Source organism: Pinus tabuliformis, chromosome 4_2 (assembly GCF_031772625.1).
Source record: "Pinus tabuliformis cultivar Carrire ecotype Pingquan chromosome 4_2, CPIR1, whole genome shotgun sequence".
NCBI lineage: Eukaryota > Viridiplantae > Streptophyta > Pinopsida > Pinales > Pinaceae > Pinus > Pinus tabuliformis.
Genome location: NC_142304.1, coordinates 871,273,024 through 871,286,883, shown reverse-complemented (window position 1 = coordinate 871,286,883; position 13,860 = coordinate 871,273,024).

The window sequence follows — 13,860 nt, the reverse complement described above, 5'->3', positions numbered from 1 at the left end:
TCTTTCCACCTCGTTGAATGAGCTTGCCATTTGTCATTTCCCGCTCAGCGCACCCTGGTAGTGCTTCCACCTGCGTTGCAACGCACCTAGCCAGTGTAGCCTCTGCATTTCAACGCAGGCAGCTAGTGGAGCCTCTGAATTGATCCTGATTTGACTAGTTTTGGGCAGTTTCTGGTGGAGAACTTCTGGGAGAAGCTGTCATTTGTTGACCTTGTTCCTTTAGGAGCTGTAACAACATCTTTAGGGACTTTAGATCCCTTGAATTATGGACATTTCATGCTTATAGCTGTAAGGCACAAAAATGTCTATAACACTTCTCTAGAGCATGTGTTACACAAAAATATCGTCACCATGATTATTTGCAGTCAGTATGGGTCTATCATCACTTGTACTGTCCTCCTAAGCAAGTCTCAGACCTCAGCTCTTCAAGTCAAGCTTTGAAAATGAGGGAAAGACATTGAAAATCAATAAAACTCTGGTTCCGCACTTTCTCTCACTATTGCCTGCGGTCCCGCACCTTCTGTTAACAAAAACTGTGGACCTGCCCGCTCTGTCCCTAAATGTGTGGGTGCAGATCCCTGTGAAAGTCAAAAAGGCGCAAGTTTATTCTAAAAAACTCACTTTGGGTTAATTCTAGATGATTCTAGAAGGAATTTTGACGTGGATTGGCCGCTCTTAGGTGGTTCATGCATCCCAAAAGAGAAGGAGTTAATCCCTTGATGAGAGGAGCTATCCCTTTGAAGGAGGGCTTTATCCCTTTGAAGGAGGACCTAGTAACTTCCCTCCATTGCACTATAAATTCAGGCATTGGACTGGTTGCTAGGGAGGTTAGAACCTGAACATTTTTGAGGGTAAATGCTGGTGAAATTAAGACTTCCTAGTTGAGCTTAAGAGGAGAGATCACATATCTTTTTGGCTTCATTGGGAAGAGAGTGAAACTTGTCAAAGTAGAGGAGACTTCTTGCTGGACCCTGGGAGGAGCTTGTACAGCGTCAAGGCACAGGTTGTAAAGTTCTTCTTGATTTGAATTAATACAATCAAACTCATTTTTCTCAACAAATTATCTCATGTCATTTGTTTCATTAATTCCTTGACTTTCATGTTAAATATGTTTTATGATATTGGCTTTTCAGGTGCTATTTAATTTGTTTGCCTTGTTTGTGTTCGCAGATTCGCGACAAAGGAGCTCATTTGGATCAAAGGGGCGAAGGCATCCACAAACTTGCGTTGGACCTAAGGTAGGCCTAAAACACTTGTTTACCCTTGTTTATAAAAACATATTTAGAGAAAGATAGTGTCTGATTGGTTTGCTTGTCATTAGGTCTTCTTTAGATTCTAGGAAGGTCTATCTTGTCCGCAAGATCGACTTATTCCGTGTGGCAAAACGGCGACCATACTGGGGACTTGATTTTTTCCTTGTTTTTACTTTGACCTGAGAAACTGTGTTTTTGTTTTTGTTTTTCACTTGTTGTGTGTGGAATTGGGTAGAGTTTGTAGATCCAGGGTTATTTTTCGTTTTTCATAGCTTTGGGAGAGGACCGCACCCTAGCCTTTTGACACAATGCGTACTTATCCGCACTTTTGCTTTTAGCACAGAGCGGTACCGCACCTGTGTTAACTGTGGGCCTGCGGTCCCTGTCAAAATTTTGAAAAACCTAAGATTTCCTCTGTTAGTTAGCCTAGTTTTTGTTTAGAAGTTATTATCCACTGCCCAGACCTGCATATAACCTGTCAGAAGCTTTCCTTAGGTTGATTTCATTAGTGTTAGGTGAAATTCCTAAGAGTTTTGCTTGTTGGGTTTGTTTTTCGTTTTGGTCTTGTAGTAGCTCTGAGCTTAGAAGCTGTAGGGACCTCAGATCACCTTGGTGTCTACCAGCTTTCTTATGAGTCTGACCATTTTTGAAATCTACCCTTGTTGAGGAATCTGCTTTGTGTTTTCTCTTTACAAAACATCGAAAAGCTTGTGTTTAAAAGTTTGGATTTTCATTTTTAAAAAGAAAACAAAATTGGTTGTTTTTTACTGATTTGTGATTCTGCATAAATTGGTCCTTAGCTTACATCTAGCTAAGTAAAACATCCTTAAAAATACATCTTGTAGGCTTTGACTTCAAATAGGTTTTTATAGTTTATAGATCTCAAAGTTAGTTGTTTGCATAGTTTTGAGTGTTTTATAAAAAATAAAAAAATCTCTTTTTGAAAAAAGTTTGTTTTTGTAGTGGTTGAGTGCTTTGAAAAGAAAAGGGAATTTTTTGTGAAATAACTAGTTGTCTCGTTTTGAGTGCATTGGAAAGGACAAAAGCTCTTCTTTTAATTTGTGTGATAAGAAAGATTTGTGTTTACAAAGTATTTTGTATTCTCGAACTCTTTCTTAGCTAGAAGTTTATCGAAGCGAAAAGATTGTTTAAATCATCTTAGGTGCATTTTTAGTGATTTTGAGTCGAGTCTTCATACCACGAGTTTCATCTCCGCACCTTTTGACTTAAACAAAAACCAATAAAAATAACGCTTAAAGTAAAATTCATCTAGCAACATTTTTATTTCTAGGGCTCTGATACACCAACTTAGCTTAGGCTAGTGTCTTGGAGTAGGAGAGTAATTAACTCTCCAAGGCAGTAAAAACAAACAAGTAGTTGTATCTTGTGGTAGGGAATAAATCCAATTGTTGCATTTATGCTCTAGGAAAGCTCCTCTTAAAGGAGAAGCACGAGATCGTGTCCGAACCAGTGTGGGAATTAATCCTTCCTCATTGGGAACGACGCCAGATATTCACGTATTAAAAACGGTAAACCTCGGATTAACCATTGTCGAGGAGCTTGGGGTCACTTGTTGGTAAACCTTGGATTATGTCAAGGAGCCTTCAAGGGGATTGAGCTTGCTACTCTGCCTTGCGTGCGTATCGGATCGTAGACTGTTCCTCCAGGTATATTTGTTTCAGTTGGTAACCTTAGTGGCCATATTCTTTAGGATTTTTCCTGAGTTGACAGTGGTGGGAAGATCCCACTGTACCTGGAGCAGACGTCGGCTAGAATCACTTGGATTTTCTGGGGGGTTCTCTTCACTCGAGACGGTTACGTGGAGGAACTTGTGCCAGTCTATTCATTAAGCAGGTTGCTGGGGTAACTGTTCCAACCGCCATTTCTATATTGAACTCTGCGACGTTGGATTTCATCACCAACTAGTGTTTTCAGTACGGAAAGTTACTGTTTGTGTGTGTTTGATCTCCTAGATTCTTTAGGTGTGTGATTCAAATTTGTTTGGTTCTTTAGAGGCTTTAGGTGGTTTTCATTGAGATTTTACTTTGTTTGCGTGTGAAGTAGTTAAAAGTTTTTAACCGTGGCTGAATTACCGAGGAAGTCCCGTAGACTTCGGGGCCAACCTCCTGAGTTTTCACCGAGCCATCCTGAAGAGTTGAAAGTCCTCGTAACTCCTAGAGACAGTAGAGTTGGGTCACCTGAAGAAGGAGAGTCTTCTTTGGTGGTACATCCTGATTTTCAAGCTTTAGTAGCAGATTATAATCCGCAATCAGTGTCTGTTTCTGAAGTTACCGGTAGCTTTTCATCTACTAGTGATATAGGTGAGGAACCTGAAATATCTGAACCTGAAAGTGAATTTGCTGCTACTCCGACATCGGGGTTTGCTTCTCCAGCTTCTAGTGGTCCTGGTTCACCTAGGGTAGAAAGAGTAATCACCCAAGATCTTCCTTCTGGATTCATAGCTATTGAAGAACTTGCTACTCTGGAAGAAGAAGTAGGCATCCCTATCCCTGAAAATCAACCTGTTATTGAGCTAAGGGAGCGTGAATCAATCTTTTACAGTCCACCTAGGAGCAGTACTTGGTATCTTTCTTTGACTAATTTCTTAGAAAACCCAGGGTTAAGATTTTCACCACCTCGTGTTCCTTATCACCCAACACCTAGAGGTTATTATCCTCCGTTAAATATGTCAAGACAGTCGTCCATGTTTACTCAATCGCCTGAATCCTTTTTGTACGGTGGTCCTTCTGTTCCCTTTGGGTATCAGTCACTCTCTGGTACTTTTTCGGGAGCATCTCCTCAACCCATTGAACAAGGGTTATTAACTGGAAGCAATGGTACTAAGCCGTTGAGTGTAGAAGATATTCTCATGATGTCAGGTTCTATTCCCAATCCTCAACCTCAAGGTGGCCAGTTACCGCCTGGGGGGTAGCCTCAATTATCGCCTGGGGGGCAACCTCAAGGTACCCAATTTGCGCCTGGTGTTGAGTCTTGAAAATGTCATTCATTTGCATTACACTTTCACTATTATGTCCATTATATAACTTCCATTTCACCTCCATTTCACTACTATGTCACCACATTCATCCCACTTTCATTATCATTGGGCCACCTTTATGTTTTTCCAATATTTATTATTTCTAAGCCTTTTGAGTGAATTTGTGGTTAAACATTAGAAAATAATGTGCATATGCTTATACCTAACAAATGGGTTGAGATTGTTGACATGTGTAGGTTGAAAGAAGGCTTCTAGAAGACCCTTATGTGGCACTCTAAGGCCAAATTCGAATTTGGTTGGAAAGAATCATGGGATCATGAGGATATGTGTCACATCTCCTAATTGTATTGTAACTCTAAGAAGACATGTGTCTTATCAGTTCCTATTCTGATTAGGACTCTAGAGGTAGAGGGAGAGATTCATGGATTCTCATTAATGAGATGGCTCTCATCTTTTTGTATAAATAGGAGATCTCTCTCCTTCATTTGCTAGTCTTTCCTTTAGGCTTTTCTTAGTCCTTTTAGCTTGTTAGTCCCATGGCTTTTGAAAGCTTTTGTACTTTGTACTTTTGAAGAAATTGAATAAAGCTTTGATGTTCTCAACATGGAAGGAGATGTGAAGTAGATGTCATGGAGCATATTAGGATGTAAGTAGAGTAGATTTCATTTTGTAAATATTGCTTTGTAGAATGTAAGGTAGATTAGATTTTTTCATTCATGCAATTTCAATTCATGCAAGTGTGTTTAATTTTACTTTGATTTCATGACTAGTGGCATGTGTGATCATCTTGTCTATGTTGCTGACCTTTATTTTTCTGTAGTTTGATTTTCATTAGTATCATTTCTTTAACTTGCACTTCACTTTTTGCTCTTAGATATCAAGTTGTTCATCTATTGATGGTTCTTTTTCCATAATCAAATAACTTTATTGGAGCCAAAATATCACTTAGTACAGCTTGGTTTAGTTTGCTTTAAGACTCACATTGCTGACTTGTTCATAACTAGCTGAAAGGCAAAAAGGTTAAGAAAAGGTTAAAGTAGTGTGATTTGTCTCCTTTATGTAGTGTCACTTAGATTTCACATTTCATTTTCATTTTAAATCAGCAACAGAGATACTGGGCCGATGTCATTAGTCCTTTATTTGATGTCTTTATTTTCCTTTAAGCATTTGATTTCATAGGTAGTAGGGGGCCCCTGCCTTGTATAGTTGTCACTTTAATTTCTTGTATTTCTTTTTCTGATTTTCATGTATATTAATGTACAGTTTGAATTACTGCATTTTATTTTCTTTTTTAACATGTATATTATTGTACATAAATTGCTTTCAAGTTGATTGTAGATTAGTGATGCACATAGCCTTTTAATGAACTAATGACGTGATAGAATCATCTTGTCCTTTTGCTGAAGCAGCAAGGATACTGGGTCTCATAGTCATTCTCTCATTATTTGATTATTGCATTTTATTTTGATTGAACTAGTTGTATATTTACACTTTTGTTTAAATACTAACTCCATCAATAACATGTTTTAAGTTCTTTTGAAGTGCTAAGTTTTGGAAGTTACCATTAAGGACATAGGCCTTGTCTTGAAATCTTTATCCATACTTGTCCTTTAAAAGTATTCTTAAGACCTTAGAAAACCAACAAGAACAAAACCCCAAAAACAACATAAACTATAAAACAACGAAGTAAGAGAAAGGTTAACTAAGCACATATAGTGCACCACACTTCATCAGTTTACGATACCCGGATTGATAATTTATGTAGAGCAATTTAAGACATTAAATTGACTAGACATTTTGGCGTCGTTGCCGGGGAAGTGTAATTAGGAGACCTTATTTCTTACATCTGAAAAAAAAAAATTAACAATTCTTGAGTATGCTCTCCTCCTGCACTTTGTGTGATCTAGAGGATCAGAAAAAGGATTGTTAAGTAAAAAAAAAAAAAAATAAATTCTTGAGTATGCTCTCCTCCTGCACTCTGTGTGATCTGGAGGATCAGAAAAAGAATTGTTAAGAAAAAAATAGGAGACAAAATAAACTTCATCACTTCAATTGATTCAAGAAAAAGAAAAAAAAAAAAAAAAAGAGAGAAGAAAAACAATCTATGGCTATCTCCATTCCTAGTTTTCACTATGACTTCAATAAAAAAAATCTGCCTCCCTAATCAAGCTTTGGTCCATTTGGATTCAGTGGTGGATTTTGTTGCCATGTGTGGTTTCAATTTGGGTTCAAAACTCTCTTCAATCATGCATGGGCTTGCTGGGTTATGTCATGGGAATGATTGTCTCAGACCCTAAGGACTTTGGAGACTTGCTTGTGATTGAGGGAATTAATGTTGGTCGAAGTAGGTCAAGCAGCATCAATCCTTTATGTTCTTCACCTCTTCAATTCCTGACCAACAGTATACCTTGGTGTGACTGCAGTTGCAGGTGGATTGTATCCATCTTCCTATGTTCATAGCAACATTACAGGTCTTGTCACCTTGCTAGAAGCCTGTAAAGCAGCCAATCCTCAACCAGCTATTGTTTGGGTTTCTTCTAGTTCAGTCTACGGCTTAAATGATAAGGTGCCCTTTTCTGAGATAAATAGAATTGATCAACCTGCCAGTCTCTATGCCGATATAAAGAGCAGGGAGCACGGTCCAGGAAGCAAAAACATATAACCAAGAGCAAAATACTTCCTCAGGATATCCTTGAAAATTCTAGCACCATTCATTTTCTATTTCCTGTGTTCCAAATTGAAAATCAAGCCAAAAAGCCGAATGCAGTAATTCATCAAAATACAGAACAGTTAATCCAAAAATGCGTAAACAGCAAAAAAATGTCAAACTTCACACCTTCGATTCTCCCAAACAGAGACGAATTTGGAAAAACTAAAACATGGGTTTTTTTCCAGGTGGGGTAATTAGATAACCCAGAAACCGTTTGAAGACATTTGTGGCGGTCTGGGAGAAATACTCGGTTCTTTGGAGCCTCTTTTTGCCTTCCGCGTGTGAAAAAACAATGTTTTTTTAAACAGTTGCGGCCACATTTCAATTTCTTCAGAAATTCGCTCAGATCCGAATTCCTTGGCTGCCAGGTCACCCACCGTGTCATTGAATGCATGAGAGAAAAAGATTTTTATTAAATAAATAGGTCTCTTCTCCACCACGATCTCCGCAGCCAAAAACTGAAACGTGTATGAAAGCCGTCCGACTCCAAGGGATTTGGCCGTTATTTCATTCCCTTATCACTCCATTCTCACACGCATTTGAACTCATTCTCATGCTTGTCTTCCACTTCTTCACACTTTCACCATTTCCGCTCTCGTTTTGCTGTAAACTTCACGTCTCTGTTTTAAACCCCGCAGCTCTGTTTCAAACTCCACGGTTCCATTTTCTACCTGTATTACCTCGTATTACAGTGCGGCTATTCCACTGACAGCCTGAACCGTGAATTGCACTAGTTAAGTTAGTTGTCTTGAAGGGGCACATTTTTTTTCTCTTCCACGCACACAGCCACTCCATTTCACAGTACTTTCTACACTCTGCACTTTCCGCGGCCAATACAGCGTTTCCGCAGCCAATACATCGTTTCCGCAGCCAATCCCAGATTCCGCAGCTGTTTTGTTAAACTCTAGGTTGCAGGTGTCATCAAGCAAAACAAGTCACATGGGTAGCTAGGGAAATGTCAGTACATGGATGGTGTCCTATTCATTTGGTCAAATTTGATGAAAAAGACCCCGGTCAAAGGGAAGTCAAATTGTGTGTTATCACAAAGTCGCCACACTAAGTCGCTGCATGTCAAGAAAAAATAATAATTTTGAATCAATGAAATGAACAAGTTATTTTCTCACTTTTCTGAAGGTATTGATTAATTTTGGACTGATAATGAAAGATGAATGGCTAACTTTTTATTCAAGATTTTTAGCTACAGAGCTGTTCCCCAATTCCGCAGCCAGAAAAACCTCATTGTTCAAATCAGCCTATCTTTCTCATACAAAATCAGATTTTGATGATTTAAGTACCATTGGAAAGATCTCAACAAGATCTATACAATGAGAAATATATCATTAGAGTTTGAAATGGCAAATAATGAAATAAATTGCTGAAAAGAAGCAACATCAACTTGAGGCACTAATTCCAAAGCAGGTATAAATTCTTTTGATTTTTCCTTTGAGAACTTGTTTCATTAATACAAATTCTTAGTTTTGTGTGTAAATATCATAACTAGAGAGATTGATCACCTCTCTCCTTGCAGAAGAAGTATTAGTTTTTTTGCAGGTTCCAGGAGGAAGGACAAATGACTACAAGAGAATGGTGTCTCTCTAAGAGACCAATTTGTTTCATAAGAGGATGATCAGCAACAAAGAGGAAATATGCTGATGAAAAATCAGATCCAAACACTTGAAAAACTTTCAGATACTATTGTCTCCATCACATCCATCCATCACATCCATACTTCATAATAAACCATTCACCTCATTCCACTCCATACTTTTCACTTACATTCACATACACTTTCCATCTCTTTTTTTCCATTCATAACCCACAAATAAAAGCAAGAGGCTCATTCACATGCTTATTGCCATTGCCATTTCTACTCTCCATTGCCATCTTCCATTTTCATTTTCCATTCCTTGTCATTTTCATTCCGCAAATAAGCCCTGCTTCAATGCAAATTATTGAGTCCATAGTCCTTTGAGTCTAATTTCTTTGTAAAAAAACACCTTGAGGCTTGCATGCCTTAATGGCAAGTCCTCATGCTAACAAACAATGGGAATACATTAATGTCCCTTGTTCGTTAGATCTTCTAGGTGACTCGACATCAGCAAATTCATTCGTACCTAGCAAGATGTGTTTGGGCATCTTGACTCTCATTGTCATCAATGGTGAGAGTTCTCGTGTTGACTAGTGGCATCCATTAATGGCCACTAAGCCAACAATTTCCTACTATGTTCGACATCAGAACATCTTTTCACATAGTAGGAATTGTGCCAATGAGTTTTGAAGACATGAAGACTATTATTTTCAGCATTTTGGAGCAGATTCAGCAAGTTTTAGTAGAAGCAATAAAAAGTCATCTTATCTCTCTATCCATGACTCCTCTTGATCAGCCACTTGAAGAAGAAAATGATCAGAAGTTTTCAGCCACCACACATACAACTCATCCATTCCAAAGGGTAAGTGAAGGTACGGAATTTTCTAACTTTTAACCATAGAATTCCATAAAAAGCTAGAATGATAATTGTTGGAAAAACATTTCTCTTCCTCATTTCATAAAATTGCCAATACCATCAGTTGGGGGGGGGGGGAATACATTCATATTCATATCTTGCCATGTCCATATCATATTCAAGAGCTCACATACTTCCAACATATATTAATTATTACATTGCTATTATGAGCATACAATGGCTTTTGAAAAAGTGCTTAAAGGATAAATTGGATACAAACAAAATCATGGTTGTCACACAAGAACCAACCATCATGCAATCCAATAAAGATATACTTTGCAACAATAATCAAAATATCATTATGCAAAGTTCAAAGATCAAAATAGAAGGCAACAATAAAAAAAAAATGGTTGTAACACAAGAACCAACCATGTTGCAATTCAAGTGAAACACTTTGCAGAAATATGAAGTTATCAAATGATATCATGCAAAGTTAAGCCAAAGCTCAAGGATCAAAAGAGTTAATGTAATATATATTGCATGAGGACATGCAATAGCTTCAGTTGGGGGGTATGTTGAGTCTTGAAAATGTCATTCATTTGCATTACACTTTCACTATTATGTCCATTATATCACTTCCATTTCACCTCCATTTCACTACTATGTCACCACATTCATCCCACTTTCATTATCATTGGGCCACCTTTATGTTTTTCCAATATTTATTATTTCTAAGCCTTTTGAGTGAATTTGTGGTTAAACATTAGAAAATAATGTGCATATGCTTATACCTAACAAATGGGTTGAGATTGTTGACATGTGTAGGTTGAAAGAAGGCTTCTAGAAGACCCTTATGTGGCACTCTAAGGCCAAATTCGAATTTGGTTGGAAAGAATCATGGGATCATGAGGATATGTGTCACATCTCCTAATTGTATTGTAACTCTAAGAAGACATGTGTCTTATCAGTTCCTATTCTGATTAGGACTCTAGAGGTAGAGGGAGAGATTCATGGATTCTCATTAATGAGATGGCTCTCATCTTTTTGTATAAATAGGAGATCTCTCTCCTTCATTTGCTAGTCTTTCCTTTAGTCTTTTCTTAGTCCTTTTAGCTTGTTAGTCCCATGGCTTTTGAAAGCTTTTGTACTTTGTACTTTTGAAGAAATTGAATAAAGCTTTGATGTTCTCAACATGGAAGGAGATGTGAAGTAGATGTCATGGAGCATATTAGGATGTAAGTAGAGTAGATTTCATTTTGTAAATATTGCTTTGTAGAATGTAAGGTAGATTAGATTTTTTCATTCATGCAATTTCAATTCATGCAAGTGTGTTTAATTTTACTTTGATTTCATGACTAGTGGCATGTGTGATCATCTTGTCTATGTTGCTGACCTTTATTTTTCTGTAGTTTGATTTTCATTAGTATCATTTCTTTAACTTGCACTTCACTTTTTGCTCTTAGATATCAAGTTGTTCATCTATTGATGGTTCTTTTTCCATAATCAAATAACTTTATTGGAGCCAAAATATCACTTAGTACAGCTTGGTTTAGTTTGCTTTAAGACTCACATTGCTGACTTGTTCATAACTAGCTGAAAGGCAAAAAGGTTAAGAAAAGGTTAAAGTAGTGTGATTTGTCTCCTTTATGTAGTGTCACTTAGATTTCACATTTCATTTTCATTTTAAATCAGCAACAGAGATACTGGGCCGATGTCATTAGTCCTTTATTTGATGTCTTTATTTTCCTTTAAGCATTTGATTTCATAGGTAGTAGGGGGCCCCTGCCTTGTATAGTTGTCACTTTAATTTCTTGTATTTCTTTTTCTGATTTTCATGTATATTAATGTACAGTTTGAATTACTGCATTTTATTTTCTTTTTTAACATGTATATTATTGTACATAAATTGCTTTCAAGTTGATTGTAGATTAGTGATGCACATAGCCTTTTAATGAACTAATGACGTGATAGAATCATCTTGTCCTTTTGCTGAAGCAGCAAGGATACTGGGTCTCATAGTCATTCTCTCATTATTTGATTATTGCATTTTATTTTGATTGAACTAGTTGTATATTTACACTTTTGTTTAAATACTAACTCCATCAATAACATGTTTTAAGTTCTTTTGAAGTGCTAAGTTTTGGAAGTTACCATTAAGGACATAGGCCTTGTCTTGAAATCTTTATCCATACTTGTCCTTTAAAAGTATTCTTAAGACCTTAGAAAACCAACAAGAACAAAACCCCAAAAACAACATAAACTATAAAACAACGAAGTAAGAGAAAGGTTAACTAAGCACATATAGTGCACCACACTTCATCAGTTTACGATACCCGGATTGATAATTTATGTAGAGCAATTTAAGACATTAAATTGACTAGACACCTGGGGGGCAACCTCAAGGACAGTACATACCTACGGGGCAGTACGTTCCTCAAGGTCAACCCCATACTCAATATGTACCCCAAGGTCAACCCCAGTATCAATTTATACCTCAAGGTCAACCCTAGTATCAATACGTGCCTCAAGGGTATCAACCCTAAGGTCAGTACTCGAACCAAGGTTTCCAACCACCCTTCGGTCAATCATATGTTCAAGGAATGGGAAATGTACCTTTGAATTATCAATCCTACCCTCAACCCAGTTATGGTCCTCAATATTCTCAACCTGTTATGGGTCAGTACCCCGGAATGAATTTAGTATGGGATCCATCGCAAACTCAACAAGTGTTGCAGCCAAATGTACAGTTGTCATCTCAAACTGGACAACCCTTAGTTTCTGGTACACCCCAGCAACCTGTCTAGTCTAATATTCAAACTTCTGTACCTTCGGTAGTTTCTAAGCCTGGGCCTAGTACGCCTCGTACTCCGCCTCAAACGACTGCTGCAACTGCCGCAACATCTGTTCAATCTACCCCACCTACTTCTGGAGTATCGACAACTCCAGTTTCTACTGTTCCTGTATCTACTCCTCAGACATCTTTACCACCGTTCGGATCCACGATTCAAACTTCAGTTTAGATGCCTGTAGGACAACCTAGTTCAAGTACGGTTGTCACAAGTAAACCACAATTTACTTATCAACCGTACCAGGGACAGTACCAATTCAGTCTATCAGTATCAACCGTACCCTGGGTACATTTATCAACAACCTCAACAACCCCAGTATGGTCCGGTTAATCCTGGTTTTCCGGGAGGATACAATATCCCAAATGCAATTCCTATTCCTAGTTATCCTGGATATCCTCCTCCTGGGGCTGGTCTCATGACCTAGAGTTTTAGGGACCCTAATCCTTAGTTACCGTTTATCGCAACTTTGGACTTGCCTGACTTGTCGCGCCTAACGAACGATCCCATTAATTATCTTCCGTTTTGGCCGCCAATGCCGAATAAGTTGCCTAGTGATATTCCTAAGTTCGAAGGCAAATCAGGAGAGGACCTGTTGAACCATGTGATGACTTATCACCTCTGGTGTGTGTCTAACTCCATTTCAGATGATTCAATCCGTCTAAGACTCTTCCAGCGCACTCTAATTGGTCTTGCGGCCAAGTGGTACATTGAGTTACCGCGAGGCACTTTTTATAATTTTAGTCAGTTAGCTACCTCGTTTTTAACTCATTTTCAGTTGCCAGTCCGATATGACAATGCCACGGAATTGTTAACTTCGTTAAAGCAATCGACGTCCACTTACATTTCAGATCATATTCATGAGTGGAGACGTCGACGACGTTTAGTGAAGGTTTTTATTCCGGATCAGATCTTGGCTGAATGGTTTCTAAAGTCTTTGTTGCCAAAGATCACTGAAGGTGTAGCTAAAGCCGGAGTTGTTACTGAGGAGCAAGTAATTGCTCAAGCACAGTACCTTGACTTGGTCTACACTCAGTCAGGTACGTTACACGAGAAAATCCCCGATCTTCCCAAGCAAAATCAAATCACTGCAGTTCCTTCGGGATCTCATGCCGCCGATGGTATGATTGGTACGGTTAACACTAAAAGTAAGAAGAAGTCTTCTAAGAATTCTTCTCCTATCATAACCTTGCCTGATTCCCCGACAGGAGATTCTTCTGCAGAGATTTCCGCCGATATTCATGTTGTAGAGTCATCTACAGCCAAATCAAAATCCGGTGGAAAGAAGAAAGGAAAGAAGAAGAATAAAACGGACAAAAATTCAAAGGAGAAACCTAAAAAATCAGAATCCAATGATGAAAAACGCAAACCTCATTATCCTTGTCTCATTTGTGATGATGAACATTTTACAAGAGACTGCCCTCATCGTGCAGAGGTTGCGAAGATTTTCAAAGGTTCCCAAACGCCTGCTGTTTTGAAGGATCCTTTTCCAGCTCAAGACAATAAGATGATAGGTTCTTCCTTGAGTGCCAATGAAGAACCCATTCTGATGATGTCCCATGTTAGGATTGCGACTCGATCGCATGATTATGGTAGTAAAAGTCCTGTT